Source organism: Carcharodon carcharias, chromosome 12 (genome assembly GCF_017639515.1).
Source record: "Carcharodon carcharias isolate sCarCar2 chromosome 12, sCarCar2.pri, whole genome shotgun sequence".
Classification (NCBI taxonomy): Eukaryota; Metazoa; Chordata; class Chondrichthyes; order Lamniformes; family Lamnidae; genus Carcharodon; species Carcharodon carcharias.
Genome location: NC_054478.1, coordinates 110,498,176 through 110,514,261, shown reverse-complemented (window position 1 = coordinate 110,514,261; position 16,086 = coordinate 110,498,176).

The following is a 16,086-nucleotide window of genomic DNA, read 5'->3' as shown; positions in this document are numbered from 1 at the left end:
AGCATGTTGGAACCTCCGAGGTTGCTGTCAATGTCAGAAAAGTAACGACAACGAATGCCGACAGTTTCGCTGTCATTAACACAACAAAACCTGGGCCATTGATTCTCTTGCTGGGGTGCACTTCAATTGGTGGTGGTTATTTATCTAATTGTGTAATCTAGTTGTTAAGAAAAGCTTTAAGTATATTATCCTGGGCGTGTTGCCTAAAGCCTGACTAACAGGGCTACTAAAGATACTTTTGAGATCATAGGAACAATCTAAAATGTAGAAAGCAAAGAGTATGAAGGATAGAAAAGAACCCAAGAGTCATAACCTGTCAGTTTTGTTTTGATTGATTGTTACCTTATCAATGGCTCATTTGAATTCTATTATTGGCAGTGTAGAGATTAACGGCCTGATTTTCAGAGGAGGCAGGAATGTTGAGTTGGGAAACTTCCAGACTCAACAGACCTGTCTCCTTTAGGAAGGCCCCTGCCATCATATTTTCATTCCAGGGAGGCAGAGGCGGGATGGAGTCCGGCATGCTGCCTCCGGAGGTAGGCCCAAGGCAGCAAAGGAGGTAGGTGGGATGGAGGGGGTTGGGGGGGTGGGTGGGGGGGGGGGGCTGTTGCGGGGTTCAAGGCCGGAAAACTCAAATGCCCACCTCAATTTACAGGACATCGGCCCTTTTGTAATGAAGAGTATCAATCCCTCAAACCCTCACTCCTCAACCCTCACTCACCCCTCATGCCCTTGACATGCTCCCTCATATCTCCCATGTCCCGTTATATCCTATGTGCCCCCATGCAAAGTACTCATCTCATACCTCAGCCATGCCCTCTACCTCCATACGTAAATTTCCTTTCTGGTCTCTCATATCTCCTGTGCCCCATCATATCTCCATACCTCCTCCATGTTCTCTCGTATACCCATAACCCCTGCATGCCCCGTATATCCCCCGTCACCCCTTCATGCCTCTATTTATCCCTTATGTCACTTCAATGCTTTCCATTCCCGCTCGCTTAGTATCCACTATGTACAGAACCAATAAGTCATTGGCAAGTCTGACAAGTCTTTGAAATATTCCTGAAACTGGCACAATTTTCTGTTCAGCCTTCTTTTATTGATACAGTTGCCAGATGGCCTCATTGTGAATGCCTGACTGAGCTCCAAGAATGACTAATGCACTTAGATCTCAACAAACTATGTTTATATAGCTACAGAGTGGGAGGGAAAGCATTGTTTGCTTGACATTTCTATTAACTTATAATAACATGCTGTTTCTTTAAAGAGCTTTTTTCACTGTGTTTATTTACACAAGATTAAAAGGTTTGGAGAAGAGCTTCTGACATTGATACTATGAATGGCTGTGATTGATTGGCAGCTTTATGAGAAGTGAGAGGGCCAGTGTATTTCAATGGGAATGTTGAAAGGCTATTTATTTTGGTTGATGACCTAGGACTGGGTTCCCCCTTGGTTCACAACTCCTCTGAAAGGCTATGAACCATGTCTACTAACAGAAGGGCCTGACTCCAACAAAATTACGGGGGTTGGGAAGTGAATATTTGAACTGCCTACTCTTACAATGGAACCAGCAAAGTGCTGCATTTGGGTGTGTGGGCTATCTGCATCCTTAACTCTCACCACTGAAAATTACCAGGAATGGGAATGGGGATCCCAGAATCAGGTCCTGAGTGCCATTTTTAAAAAGCTCCTGAGTCAGCCTGCATCCAAGAAAATCTGGGCTAAATGTTTTACTGTAATGACCCTCCACCTCCAGTTCCATAGATAAAATTGTTGACTGGCCAACTTTTAGGAAAATAATGAAATACTAACTGGAAAAAAATTAGCACTTATACAACCTCAGGACATGCCAAAGTGCTTTACGTTCAATTTGGTTGTCTTTATGAAGTGCAGTCAATTGCACCCTCAGATGCATCCGATTTAGTCCCGATCCCATAACCATTTCAAGTGCAGCCAGCCTATCTAATACCTCTTCCTTATCAGGTTATAGCTCACCCAGCATCTTAACAATCTCCTCTTTCACTATGATTTTGAAAACATCTTCTTTCTTGCCAGGGACAGGTGCAAAGTACTCATCTCATACCTCATCTCCATATGTAAATCTCCTTTCTGGTCCCTAATCAGTCCACCCCACTTCTTACAACGCTTTTACTGTTTATATGTCTATAGACTCCTTTTTGTGTTAACTGCCAGTCTTCGCTCATAGGCTCTCTTATTTAATTTTTTAACTTCTCCACTGAACTTTCTGTATTCAACCTGTATTATGAACGTGACATCTATCATACGCAACCTTTTTCTGCTTCATCTTACTCGATCTCCTTTGTCCTCCAGGGAGCTCTGGCTTTGATTATACTATCTTTCCATTTGTAGGAATGTACCTTGACTGTACCTCAACCATCGCCTCTTTCAGTTACAATTTTGTCTGCCGATCTTTGATTCAGATTTTCCTGGGCCAGATCTGTTCTCACCCCACTGAAATTTGCCCTCCTCCAATTAAGTATTTTTACTCATGATTGTTCCTTGTCCTTTTCCATAGGCAACCCAAACTTTATGATACAATAATCAATGTTCCCTAAATGTTCCCCTATTGACAACTAGGCAATTTGACCCACATCATTCCCCAGGGCTGAATTTTCTGGTTGGCGAGGGGGCGGAGCGGGCATGGACCTGATCAGCACCCGCGATCGGGACCACGCCACCATTTTATGCGGGCGGGCCAACTAAGGCCCAACATAATGCGCGGCTCCTGGGGATAGCGGGACATAACAGCTCTGGAGGGAGTGCGGAGGAGGTTTACAAGAATGTTGCCAGGGTTAGAAAAGTGTAGCTGCAAGGAGAGATTGGATAGGTTGGGGTAATTTTCCTTTGAACAAAGAAGGCTGAGAGATGACTTGATTGAGGTGTACAAAATTATGAGGGGAATAGATAGTTTGGACAGGATAAGATTGTTTCCCTTGATGGCGAATTCTAGAACCAGGGGACATAGATTCAAGATAAGTGGCAGAAGGTGTAGGGGGGACATGAGGAAGAACTTTTTTACGCAGATGCAGAGGGTAGTGAGTGTCTGGAATTCGCTGCCCAAGTTGGTGGTAGAGGCAGAAACTCTAAACTCTTCTAAAAAGTACCTGGATCTGCACCCTAGGTGCTGTAAGCTGCAGGGCTATGGGCTGGGTGCAGGAAGGTGGGATTAGAAAGGGTACCTGGGTGTCCTCGGGCTGACTTGGACAAGATAGGCCGAATGGTCTCCTTCTGTGCTGTAACTTTTCTATGGTTCTATGGGTGTGCGGCGGTGGGAGTGCACTGTCTGCCGAGTCCAGTGGCGACCTGGTGGCCTGTTTATCAGAAGCGCTGGCAGTCTTTGCAAGGCTGCTCACAACGGCAAGTGGAAGGACTCACCAGAGGGCTTCTGGTGAGCAGGCCAGTCTGGAGGGTAGGGCAGCGGGACAGGCCAGTCCGGAGGCTAGGCCAGCGGGACAGGCCAGTCTGGAGGGTAGGCCAGCGGGACAGGCCAGTCTGGAGGCTAGGCCAGCGGGACAGGCCAGTCCGGAGGCTAGGCCAGCGGGACAGGCCAGTCTGGAGGCTAGGCCAGCGGGACAGGCCAGTCTGGAGGCTAGGCCAGCGGGACAGGCCAGTCTGGAGGGTAGGGCAGTGGGACAGGCCAGTCTGGAGGCTAGGGCAGTGGGACAGGCCAGTCTGGAGGCTAGGGCAGTGGGACAGGCCAGTCTGGAGGGTAGGGCAGTGGGACAGGCCAGTCCGGAGGCTAGGGCAGTGGGACAGGCCAGTCTGGAGGCTAGGGCAGTGGGACAGGCCAGTCTGGAGGGTAGGGCAGTGGGACAGGCCAGTCTGGAGGCTAGGGCAGTGGGACAGGCCAGTCTGGAGGGTAGGGCAGTGGGACAGGCCAGTCTGGAGGGTAGGGCAGTGGGACAGGCCAGTCCGGAGGCTAGGGCAGTGGGACAGGCCAGTCTGGAGGGTAGGGCAGTGGGACAGGCCAGTCCGGAGGGTAGGGCAGTGGGACAGGCCAGTCCGGAGGCTAGGGCAGCGGGACAGGCCAGTCCGGAGGCTAGGGCAGCGGGACAGGCCAGTCCGGAGGCTAGGGCAGTGGGACAGGCCAGTCTGGAGGCTAGGGCAGTGGGACAGGCCAGGCTGGAGGGTAGGGCAGAGGGCCAGTGTGCCCCTCGTTTCTCGGATAGCTGCCTTGCTTCCCACCTCAAGGAGAGGCGGGAGGTGCTGATTCGCCAGGATGGGAGGAGGAGGCCCCCCCACCTGCCTCTTCTAATCTGCTGTATGCTCCTATTTCTGCATTCTCTAGGGTGTGGTACTGGGCATAATCTAGAGATTACTATCTTTGAGGTCCTTCTTGCTAGCCTCCTTCTACCTACCTGAAATATGCCTGCAAGACCTCGTACTTCTTTCTTCCTGTTCATTAGTACCAATACTCACTGCAATCATTGGCTGTTCACCCTCCTCCTACAGGGTGCTCTGTAGCCGCACAGGTGGCATTTTTAACCCTGGCACCAGGGAGGCAATAAACCATTCTGTATTCACGTCTGCAGCTGCAGAAATGCCTGTTTGTTCCCCTAAATATCGAATTTCCTATCATTTTTGTTTTCCCAAACCATCTCCTGCCCTACTGCACAGATAAGCCAGTCATGGTGCTGTGGACTTGGCTCTGGCTGCACTCCACAAGGAACCATCTATCTCGCCAATATTCAGAATCAAATTCCAGTTAAGAGAGAGATGCACTCAGAGGATTCTGCGTTACCTGCATGTTCTTCCCTCAGTGCCTGGCCATCACTCATTTCCCCTCGCCATGTGCCCCTCAAACTGCAAGGTGACCATATCCAGAAATGTGCAACCCATGTAGTTCTCACCTCCACAGTGATGTCAGATGCTGCTGAAGCTTCAAAACCCAGAGGTCGAGCTGGTCCAGTGACGACACTTTCTGCGCATTTAGTCGTCCAGAACATGAGAAGTGCCTGGAGTTCCCACAGGGTAGAACAGGATGTGCACTCCACAGGACTGAGGTTCCCTTCCATGCCTCTATTTATAAGACTAAATAAACTTTAACAGAAATAAACCAAAGACTTATATAACTCAGCAGCTAATCACCAATTGGAACTTTCCCTTGTGCTGAAGTCTTAGTTTTAGTTTTTGATTTATCTCATTCCTTGACTATTGTACTCACTCTACTCTGCTGCTCTGCTCCCCAGCTCCATCAGGTTGGCTCTCTTTATATCCAGACTCTCTGAACTTGTTAAAGCAAGAAATTACTTCATGTTTACTTACCCATTTTATAAACCCTCAATAGCTCCATCTGCATATTCGTCGTGACATCAATGTTGACGTGACTCTTTCAGTTCTGGGAACCCTGTGGTGTTTGTGCTGCACAGATTCTCCCTCAGTGCTCCACACTGACTGGGGATTCTCTCCCACTGCCGCTCCTTTGCAAGCTGGCTGGGCTCCTTCTTTGGGTGCTCTGTGCTGATTGACGGAAATGAAATGGCCTAAATTAGAAAGCCTCAATGGGTGCAGGATCACGATGTTTGTTTGAGATGCAGGCAGCTCTTGGTCCATAGTCCTGTAAGTTACAGTGCATACAGTACAGTACATAACCAAGTGTTTTTTTTTAAATACAGTGAATATTTCTGCTTCTACCACCCTTTTAGACAGTGAGTTCCAAACCCCCATCACCTTGAGCTGAAAACATTTCTCAACTCACCTCTAATCCTTTTATAAATTTACTATAAATCTTTGCCCCCTAGTTATTGACCTTTCTGTTAAGGGAAATAGGTTATACCTCACACTCTGCCTAGGCTCCTCATAATCTTAAACACCTAAATTTAATCACCCCTCAGCATCTTCTGTTCCAAAGAAAACAACCTCAACCTATATCCAGTCATTCCTCATAGGTAAAAAGTTCCATTCCTCATAAATCACCTCTTATTTTCTCTATCACATAATTCCTGAACTATGTTGACCACAACCATATGCATGACCTCCCCACTCTGTTATTTGTCACATTTCTGCCCACATGGCCCTTACAACATTTAAGAAGTATTTAGATGAGCACTTGAAATGCTATAGCATACAGGGCTATGGGACAAGTGCTGGAAAATGGGATTAGAATAGATAGGTGCTTGATGGCCGGCACGGACACGATGGGCTAAAGGGCCTATTTCTGTGCTAAATAACTCTATGAATCTGTGACAAGTCCATTGATATCTTCCTATAGTCTACAGATTTCTTCCTCACTATGAACTGCACAACCAATTTTTGTATCATATGCAAACTTTATATTTAACACAGGAGCATAGGAGCAAGAGTAGGCCACTCAGCCCTTCGAGTCTGCTCCGCCATCTAATAAGATCACGAGGTCCTGGCACTGAGTCTTGTGGAAAACCACTGGAAACAGCCTGCCAATCACAAAACCATTCCTTGACATTTACCTTTGTTTCCTCCCATTGCGCCAATTTTGGATCCAAATGACCACTTTCCCTTGGACCCCATGGGCTTTTACTTTTCTGACCAGTCTGCCATGTGGGACCTGGCTAAAATCCATGTAGACGAAACCAAACATGCTACCCTCACTGACCCTCTTTGTTACCTCCTCAAAATCTTCAATTGAGCAAATGTGATCCTTTAACAAATCTATGCTGACTGTCCTTGATTAATCCATGCCTTTCTAAATGACAATTTTTTTCCCAAATAGTTTGTCCACAACCAAGGTTAGACTCACTAGCCTGTAATTGCTTGATCTATCCCTTTCTTCCTTTTCCGACAACGATATAACTTTAGCAGTCCTCCGAACCACACCTATAGCCAGTGTAGATTGGAAAATAATGGTCAGAACCTCTGCCACTTGCTTGCTTCTCTTAGCAGCCTGGGATACATTTCAACCAGGCCTGTCAATTTATCCATTTTCAAAGATCCTATACCCCTTAATATTGTCCATCAGTTAATATTTCCTCCTCCACCTAACCATAATGTCTGCATCTTCCATTTCTTTTGTGAAGACAGTCACAAAATATTCATTAGGAACCATATCTACATATTTCCCTTCCACACACAATTCACTTTTTTGGTCTCCAGTAGTCCCTATTAGTTATCCCCTTGTTCTTAATATATTTAAAAACTATCTTTGGATTTTCCCTGATTTTGCTTGCCAATATGTTTTCATGTCCTCCCTTTGGTTTCGTAAATTCCTCTTTACTTTCACTCCTGCCTTTCTACACTCCTCTTGGTTTTCTGCAGTACTTTGCTCTCATTATTTGGCATAAGCTTCCCTTTTTTGCCTTATCATGTATGTATGTTCTTTGACATCCAGACGGGCCTAAGTTTGGGAGTCCCATCCATTTTCTTTCTCAGAACCTATTTGTCACCATCTCTTCCTTGAATGTCTTTCACTGCTTTGATACTGATTTATCTTCAAGTGGCTGTTCTCAGTCTACTTTTGCCAAATTACTTCTGGCTTAATAAAATTGGCCTTTCCCTGATTTAAAACATTTCTGGTTGTCCAGGACATGAGAAGAGCATCCTGGAGTTCCTGCATGGCACAGGAAGCTGCCAGGGTACAGGATATTGGTCATTGGCCTACATGATACACTGCCCTTGGTTACACAACAACTGGATGTTAAGAAACTGGAATTCCTTTTGGTTCCAGTACATCTCAGAGTTGACATGTGGTACTTGCAAAGCAATGTGCATGTTTTCAGTACAACCCTGTACCATGGGGAAACCTGCAATCCTAGTAAACCATTGTGCTCACTCTGCCTGCTGGTCTCTGGGAAGAGAGGACGAAATGTAGTTCGGTCTCTTTGAGTAGAGAACTTCAAAGACCTCCCTTATGCTGCAATATTCAATGGCAAACTGTGAGATGTTGCTAATATCTCCAGCCTGTAATGAGCCAGACTCATAGAAGTTCATAACCATGGTAATCTTCACTGACACTGGCAATGTGCTCATTGCCCTGCTCTGAGGTTGCAGTTGTGGCTGGAGCAGGTGGCAGGTTTCAGTTAGGATGTTCTTATTCAAGTGCAGGCATCTTACACATTCTTCCTCACTGAGGGTCAGGAAGGAAATTCGCTCTCTCAACACCCTCAGCAGATATGGTTTCCTGCTGAGGGCTCTTCTCCCTCTCCTTCTCCTCCCTCTTCTGGCAGCATGCCCTGCTGCACATGCCCTCTATTCTTTGTCCGAGTCATGCTCTACTTAAGGGCATTCATGTCTGGGAACAATTGGTTTGCACAGAAGCCTTGGAATCAGCAAAAGAAATCCTTGAGCACCTGCAACACAACTCCCTGTAGACTTTGACAACATGAAACAACTATGGAAAGCACCAAACATTTGTTGAATTGTACCAACAGCTAGAAGCAATCAAACAACAACTAACCTACAAGTATTTGAAGATCCCTTTAAATAGCACGGGTGGGGTTTTCTCCCTGCTGCTTAATGCATGTTCAGCTGTGTGAAGTTAAGAGAGATCGTTGACTGGAGTGTTGAACACCAAAATGGTAGTGCTAGCAACAAATCAGCATTGTAGGCAGACTGATGCTCTGCATAATTCTAGCGGACATTAGTTGTGCACATGGTAACACTTTCACCAACTGACATCTGGCACAATTCATGACAGAAGTGTGCATGTGTGCAGTGAACACCATTTTGGTCCCCAAACAGCACCAGTGGTGCCCAGACAAACAGGGATTACTGAGCTCAAATTCACACCCACAGCTTCTTGGGGCTTCATCTGCCAAAAAAATGGCTGCAAATAAGAACAGACAATCTAGATTTATCATCTGGGAAGGTTTTATTGTTGAAATCATTTTTTAAATTTAATTGAGACTTATTTTCTTCCTCTTTTTTGCCACTTTTGTTTCTCATAGCTTATCTCCAGCTGATGTTAATCTCAGCCTGCCTGCCTTTGGGATCACCGTAATTAGCTCCAGCACCTCTTGGCTAGGCAAAGGCAAATTGCAGCCTACCCTACTGATTCTTAACCCAAGCCTGTGACCCCTGTGGACAAGCGTAGATATAGAAATGATAGTTTTGAGCAAGAATGGACCTGACCATGATTCCTCAGGTGGACAAGTAGCTTGCTGATTTGAACTGTCAAGCTGACACAGGAGAATGTCAACTTGGGTGAATGGATCTCTAGATGGGTAAGTCAGCAAATCAGTGCCTTCGAGAGAGGAAAAGAGAGGAAAGGACACATTTCAATATCTCGTCAAAGTGGCCTTTTTCATGTGTGAAGCTACTGAACAGGTCAACATCACAACTGAGCCTAATCCTGGTGGCATCTTACATGCACCATTCCTACTTCATTGGACAGTGATCAGGACTGGAAATGGTAGCTGTTTTTATTCTCTAGCCAAGGAACACTGAAGCCAATTGTAATGCCTCTGCTGCGATCAGCTCACTCAGTATTGACAAAAAATGGATCCTGAGACCTTTCTGCTCCCAGTGATTCAATATCATACTGGACAGCAAAGCACCCACTGAACTTCATGGAGGTCCATCACATCTAGATGGTGGCATTTTATCTTCCACTGATAGTCCTTTTTTTAATTCATTCAAGGGATGTGGGCATTGTGGCAGGTGAGCATTTATTGCCCATCACTAAATGCCTTTGAGAAGGTGGTGGTGAGCTGTCTTCTTGAACCGCTGCACTCCATGTGGTGTAGGTACACCCACAGTGCTGTTAGGAAGGGAGTTCCAAGTTTTTGACCCAGCAACAGTGAAGGAGCAGCGATATATTTCCATGTCAGGATGGTGAGTGGCTTGGAGGTGACCTTCCAGGTGGTGGTGTTCCCATATATCTGCTGTCCTTATCCTTCTAGTTGGCAGTGGTTGTGGGTTTGGAAGGTGCTGTCTAAGGAGTCTTGGTGAATTTCCACATTGCATCTTGTAGATTGTAGACACTGTTGCTACTGTGCGTCAGTAGTGGAGGGAGTGGTACCAATCAAGTGGGCTGCTTTGTCCTGGGTGGTGTCAGGCTTCTTGAGTATTTTAGGAGCTCCACTCAGCTAGGCAAGTGGAGAGTATTCCATCACACTCCTGACCTGTGCCTTCTAGATGGTGGGCAGGCTTTGGGGAGTCAGGAGATGAGTTACTAGTTGCAGGCTTCCCAGCGTCTGACCTGCCCTTGTAGCCACAGTATTTATATGGCTAGTCCAACTCAGTTTCTGGTCAATGGTAACCCCACAGGATGTTGATGGTGGGGGATTCAGTGATGGTAATGCCATTGAACGTCAAGGGCGATGGTTAAATTCTGTCTTGTTGGAGATGGTCGTTGCCTGGTACTTGTGTGGCACAAATGTGCCACTTGTCACTTGTCAGCCCAAGCCTGGATGTTGTCCAGGTCTTGCTGCATTTGGACATGGACTGTTTCAGTATCTGAGGAGTCGGTAATGGTGCTGAACATTGTGCAATCATCAGAGAACATCCCCAGTTCTGACCTTATGATGGAGGGAAGGTTATTGTTGAAGCAGTTGAAGATGGTTGGGCTGAGGACACTATCCTGAGGAACTCCTGCATTGATGTTCTGGAGCTGAGACGACTGACCTCCAACAACCACAACCATCTTCCTTTGTATTAGGTATGACTCCAACCAGTGGAGAGAATTCCTCTGATTCCCATTGACTGCAGTTTTGCTAGGGCTCCTTGATGCCACACTCGGTCAAATGCGGCTTTGATGTCAAGGGCAGTCACCCTCACCTTGTCTCTGGTGTTCAGTTCTTTTGTTCATGTTTGAAGCAAGCCTGTAATGAGGTTAGGAGCTGAGTGGACCTGGCAGAGCCCAAACTGAGCGTCAGTGAACAGATTATTGCTAAGCAAGTGCCCACTTGTTAGCACTGTTGATGACCCCTTCCATCATTTTACTGGCAATCGAGAGTAGACTGATGGGACAATAATTGGCCGGTTTGGATTTGTCCTGCTTTTTGTGTGCATGACATACCTGGGCAATTTTCCACATTGCTAGGTAGATGCCAATGTTGTCGCTGTATTGGAACAGCTTGGCTATGGATGTGGCTAGTTCTGAAGCACAAGTCTTCAGTACTATTGCCGGAATATTGTCAGGGCTCATAGCTTTAGCAGTATCCACTGCCTTCATCCATTTCTTGATATCACATGGAGTGAATCGTCTTGGCTGAATACTGGTATCTGTGATGCTGGGTACCTCTGGAGGAGGCTGAGAAGGATCATCCACTCAACACTTCTGGCTGAAGATTGTAGCAAGTGTTCAGTCTTATCTTTTGCATTGATGTGCTGAGCTCCCCCATCATTGAGGATGGGGATATTTGTGGAGCCTCTTCTTCCAGTGATTTGTTGAATTGTCCACCATCATTCATGGCTGGATATGGCAGGACTGCAGAGCTTAGATCTGATACGTTGGTTGTGGAATCATTTAGCTCTGTCTATCACTTGCTGCTTATGCTGTTTGGCACACAAGTAGTCCTTTACCAGGTTGACACCTAATTCTTAGGTATGCCTGGTGCTGCTCCTGGCATGCCCTCCTGCATTCTGCATTGAACCAGGGTTGGTCCCCTGGCTTGATGGTAATGGTAGATTGGGGGATATGCCGGGCCATGAGGTTACAGACTGTGTTTGAGTACAATTCTGCTGCTGCTGATGGCCCACAGCGCCTCATAATTGCCCAGTCTTGAGTTGCTAGATATGTCTGAAATCTATCCTATTTAGCATGGTGGTAGTGCCACAAACACAATGGAGGGTATCCTCAATGTGAAGACGGGACTTCATCTCCACAGGGACTGTGCAGTGGTCACTCCTACCAATACTGTCATGGACCGATGCACCTGCAGCAGGCAGGTTGGTGAGAATGAGGTCAAGTATCTTTTTCCCTCTTGTTGGTTCCTTCACCATTGCTGCAGATCCAGTCTAGCAGCTATGTTATTTAGGACTCGGCCAGCTCAGTCAGTAGTGGTGCTACTGAGCCACTCTTGGTGATGGACGTTGAAGTCCCTCACCCAGTGTACATTCTGCATCCTTGCCACCCTCAGGGCTTCCTCCAAGTGGTGTTCAACATGGAGGAGTACTGATTCATTAGTATGTGGTAATCAGCTTGCCTGTGTTTGATCTGATGCCATGAGACTTTTTGGGATCCAGAGTTGATGTCGAGGACTCCTAGGGGAACTCCCTCCCAACAGTATTCCACTGTGCCACAACCTCTGCTCAGTCTGTCCTGCTGGTGGGACAGGATATACCCAGGCTTGGTGATGGTGGTGTCAGGGACATTGTCTATAAGGTATGATTGTGTGAGTATGACTCTGTCAGGCTGTTGCTTGACTATTCTGTGAGACGCTGTCCCAATTTTGGAACAAGTCCCCAGATGTTAATGAGGAGGACTTTGCGGGGACGACAGGGCTGAGATTGCTGTTGTCGTTTCCAGTGCCTTGGTCAATGCTGGGTGGCCCATCTGGTTTCATTCCTTTGAGAGAAAGGCATTGACTGTTTCTACGATTGTGTTTCACAGGTATCCTCCAGCAATTCACCAAGGGTGCCTCCAAGGTGAGTGTAGGAGGATTTAATGAAATCAGGGAATCAGCCTGTTCTCCATCTAGCCCTTGCAGACGTACCTTTCAGAAAGGGCCGGTGGATTAAAATCAGTGTCCTTGTTAAAGATGTCCCCTCAAGAACAGCTTGTATTTATATAGCACTACCCAACATAAGTTGACACACGCTCACATATTAGGACATGTGATCAAAAGCTTGGTCAAAAAGTCTTTAAGAAGTGCCTTAAAAGAGAAGCGCGGTAGAGAGGCAAAGAAATTTAGGGAGAGAATCCAAAGCTTAGGCCAGATTATTCTGGTCCTGCCTGCAGCAGGAAGCTGGTTGGGCAGCGGAAGTTAATTTGGCGTGAGGCCAAAAATCAGTTTCCTGATGGCAGGATGAAGTGTCGGAATTCTGCTCTCGGTACTCCTCCTCCAAATTAAGCTCCCCCCCCACTGGCAGAAATTAAAACGTTCACATTTATGGAAGATTGACTTCTTCCCATACTTTGGAGTGATTGGCCACTGCTTTGGCCTTCTTAGGGGTCACTCTGAAATGTCAGTTTCTTGATTGAGATCAGGTGCCAGTAGGCTAAGCTGCACAAAGGCAGGACAGGTAAGGAGGACCTGCGGGGAAAGGGGGAAGAGTGAAACAGAGGCTGGGCAGGAGAGGGGGTCCGGTAGGGAAGGTGTGGGGAAGAGTGGAGGGGAGGCTGGCCAGGTGAGGGAGGACCAGTAGGGAATGTGTGGGGAGGTTGTCTGGGGAAGGAAGCTAGATTGTCCCAGTCATTTTAAAAAGGTGTGCAGAGAAGTATACTAGACTCTCCCGGGCTTGTTTAGAAGGGTATCCATGTCATGCACATCTTGGTCCTGTTGTAAGGTGGTGGATGGACTCTCTGGGCGTGAGGATTTGGGGAGATGTGTCTAAAGGGCATGGTCCATGAGTTTGAGAATTTGGTTCTAGAGGTTTGAAGGAGGGAACTGGGACTCAGAGGGTACAGTTACAGTCAGAAGCGGGAGTTGGATCAGCTAGGGTGTAAGTGTTGGGGTTGTGGAAGGGTCATGGATGGTCTCACGGGGGAGGTCATGGAAAGTCAGGATGCAGCTGCACTCGGGAACAGGAGGAGTCAGGAGGGGCATGGGCTCATCGGCAATGATGGGAACAGGGGAAGAGCAGGATTGTCCACAAAAATGATAACTGGGTCGAGAGTAATGGCAGGGGCGGGGAGGTGGTTGAATAGTTACAGGAGGGAGAGAAATGACAAGGCAGTGATTGTGGAGGAGGATGGGGGTAACTTGGTGGGTAACAGGGGGAGGGTAGAAGTTTGACACGCTGGCAAACCTCACATGCATCATGCTGAAGTTCTCAAGGTAGTTGCGCAGTTCATAAAACCTCTCAAGCGTTTTATATACGAGGGGTCTCAGAACAGCTGGGCGGAGTTAATGCTTCAATTTTTGGGCCAAGTGAAGGAGCACCCTATTAATTATTAGCCCACTTCATGGGGAACCAGGTTCATCTGAGTTCCGCTTTCGAGGTTCCAATGCCCAATAAACCAGCATTGCCCCTCGAATAATGGGTCACCTTTCATCCAGAACCCAGCAAGGTCTAGAACTGCCATTCATTCTGTGTGATTTGGCATCTGCTGTTGTCAGGGCTAGGGATGAAAGGCAGTGAAAGAGTGGGTGGATGCCTCCAAGGGACATGGTGGTGAATGGCAGCGAACTCCCAACTTCAAACCTCCGTCCTCCCAGGTAAATGATCATGTCTGACAAGGGGTCACGTGGTAAGTCTTTCTATGGTGCCAGGGCAATTGTCTCTCTAGAGTCTTGAGGGTAATGGAGGCAAGCTGAATAGTGTCTGAGAGAGGGTTCTTGCACATGGCTGGCATCAACCTGGTCAATGTGCAATGTCTCCATGTACTGCCATGTGTGAGTGGGAGGAACACTCATCTCTGTTCCTCCAGGATGTCCTTCACCTGGGAGGGTTGGGGATGGGGATGCCATGTCTGGACAGAAGCCAGGCATAGGGTTTATGATGGCTTTGTGGTTCAGAGATGGAGGCTAATCTATAAAGAATATGCTCACTAGATGGATTGCTGCAATTCATTCACAGGTCCACTGAGGCCTAGATGATGCAGGCTCCAGGCAACCCTACCTTTCCACTGCCTCTGGTCCAGAAGAGGAGGGACTGATGCAGATAGGCCCAGGGCCAGGAGGAGCAACAGCCTGAGCAGCAAGAGGGCCTCAAGAAGGTCAGGATGCTGGCAGGTAGGGGCCAGTGTGCTGGCGAACACTGGCCCGAGCTTGGGTATATCACAGGCAGTGCACCTATCTGCAGATGAGCAAAAGGCAATGACAGAGGTGCCTTAGGATGGCCCGGAATATAGCTGCTCACATCTGCCAGCTTCTTCATGAGGACCTGCAGCCACAAGGACTTGGAGCCAGTGGCATTAAAGGTCTCTGCCATCCTAAACTTCTTTTCCAGTGGCTCCTTCTAGGCTTCAGTGGGGACCTGAGTGGCATTTCTCAGTCACTGACACACCAGTGCATCCAGGAGGTGTTAGATACCCTCTTTAGGAGAAAGCACTAATTTGTCAAATTCCACCTGGATCCTGAAACCCAGGCTGCTGGAGTGTTGGATTTTGCAGCAATCACAGGTTCCCCACAAGTGCAAGGGCTTTTGACCACACAGATGTGGCCTTGAGAGCTCCCTGGCATCAGCCAAACACATTCATCAACAGGAAAGATTTGAATGACCACAGAAGACAAAAACTGTATGTTTGTGTTTGGTTCCCAGGTAGCCCCCATGATGCCTGCATTCTTAGCCACTCCCCAGGTGCCACAGGTTTTTGACGGACCTTAGCAAATGTAGAGCCAGCTCCTCGATGACAAGGGATACACCCAGAGGACCTGGCTGATGATCAGGTTCGCTGTCTGCAGAGTGCCGCTGAGGAGAGCTACAACGCCGCACATGCCTCCACAAGGTCCATAATTAAGCAGAGGATAAACCTTAAGATGAGGTTCGTATGTTTGGACCGCTCAAGCGGGGCTCTCCAATACTCACCATAGGTGTTGTCTGCTGCACCCTGCACAATGTCTTGGCTGAGAGAGACATGGAGGACTAAGATGTCATCTCTGAGAATGGGGATTATGAAGGGAATGGTGCTGATGAGGGCCTGGAAGCTGCGGATGCACATACCGAGGCCATTGAAAGAGTACAGCGCGGCAGATAGGCCTGTGACAATCTGATAGCTGATAGAATTCAGGAAGTGTACGCGGCTGATACATTTCCTTTACTACTTGGTTTTCTATCTTCTGCTGGCTGGTAGGCTACAGTTCCTTTTTGGTAACACACATTATACTTTGCTGCCATGTACCTTGATTTATAACAGCTGAATTAATTTGCACTACTTAACATCTGCACTGCTGGTGGTTTGATCCTCTGCATGTGCCAAAGAGTAATAACTTACAGAGCCCTGGTGCTAAATGCGCGCATTAGAGCACTCCATTCTCCTGCAACCTCGGGCACCTGTAAGTATAAATGAGATTTGTCTCATGTTGTCACAATGTCTGTATGCAT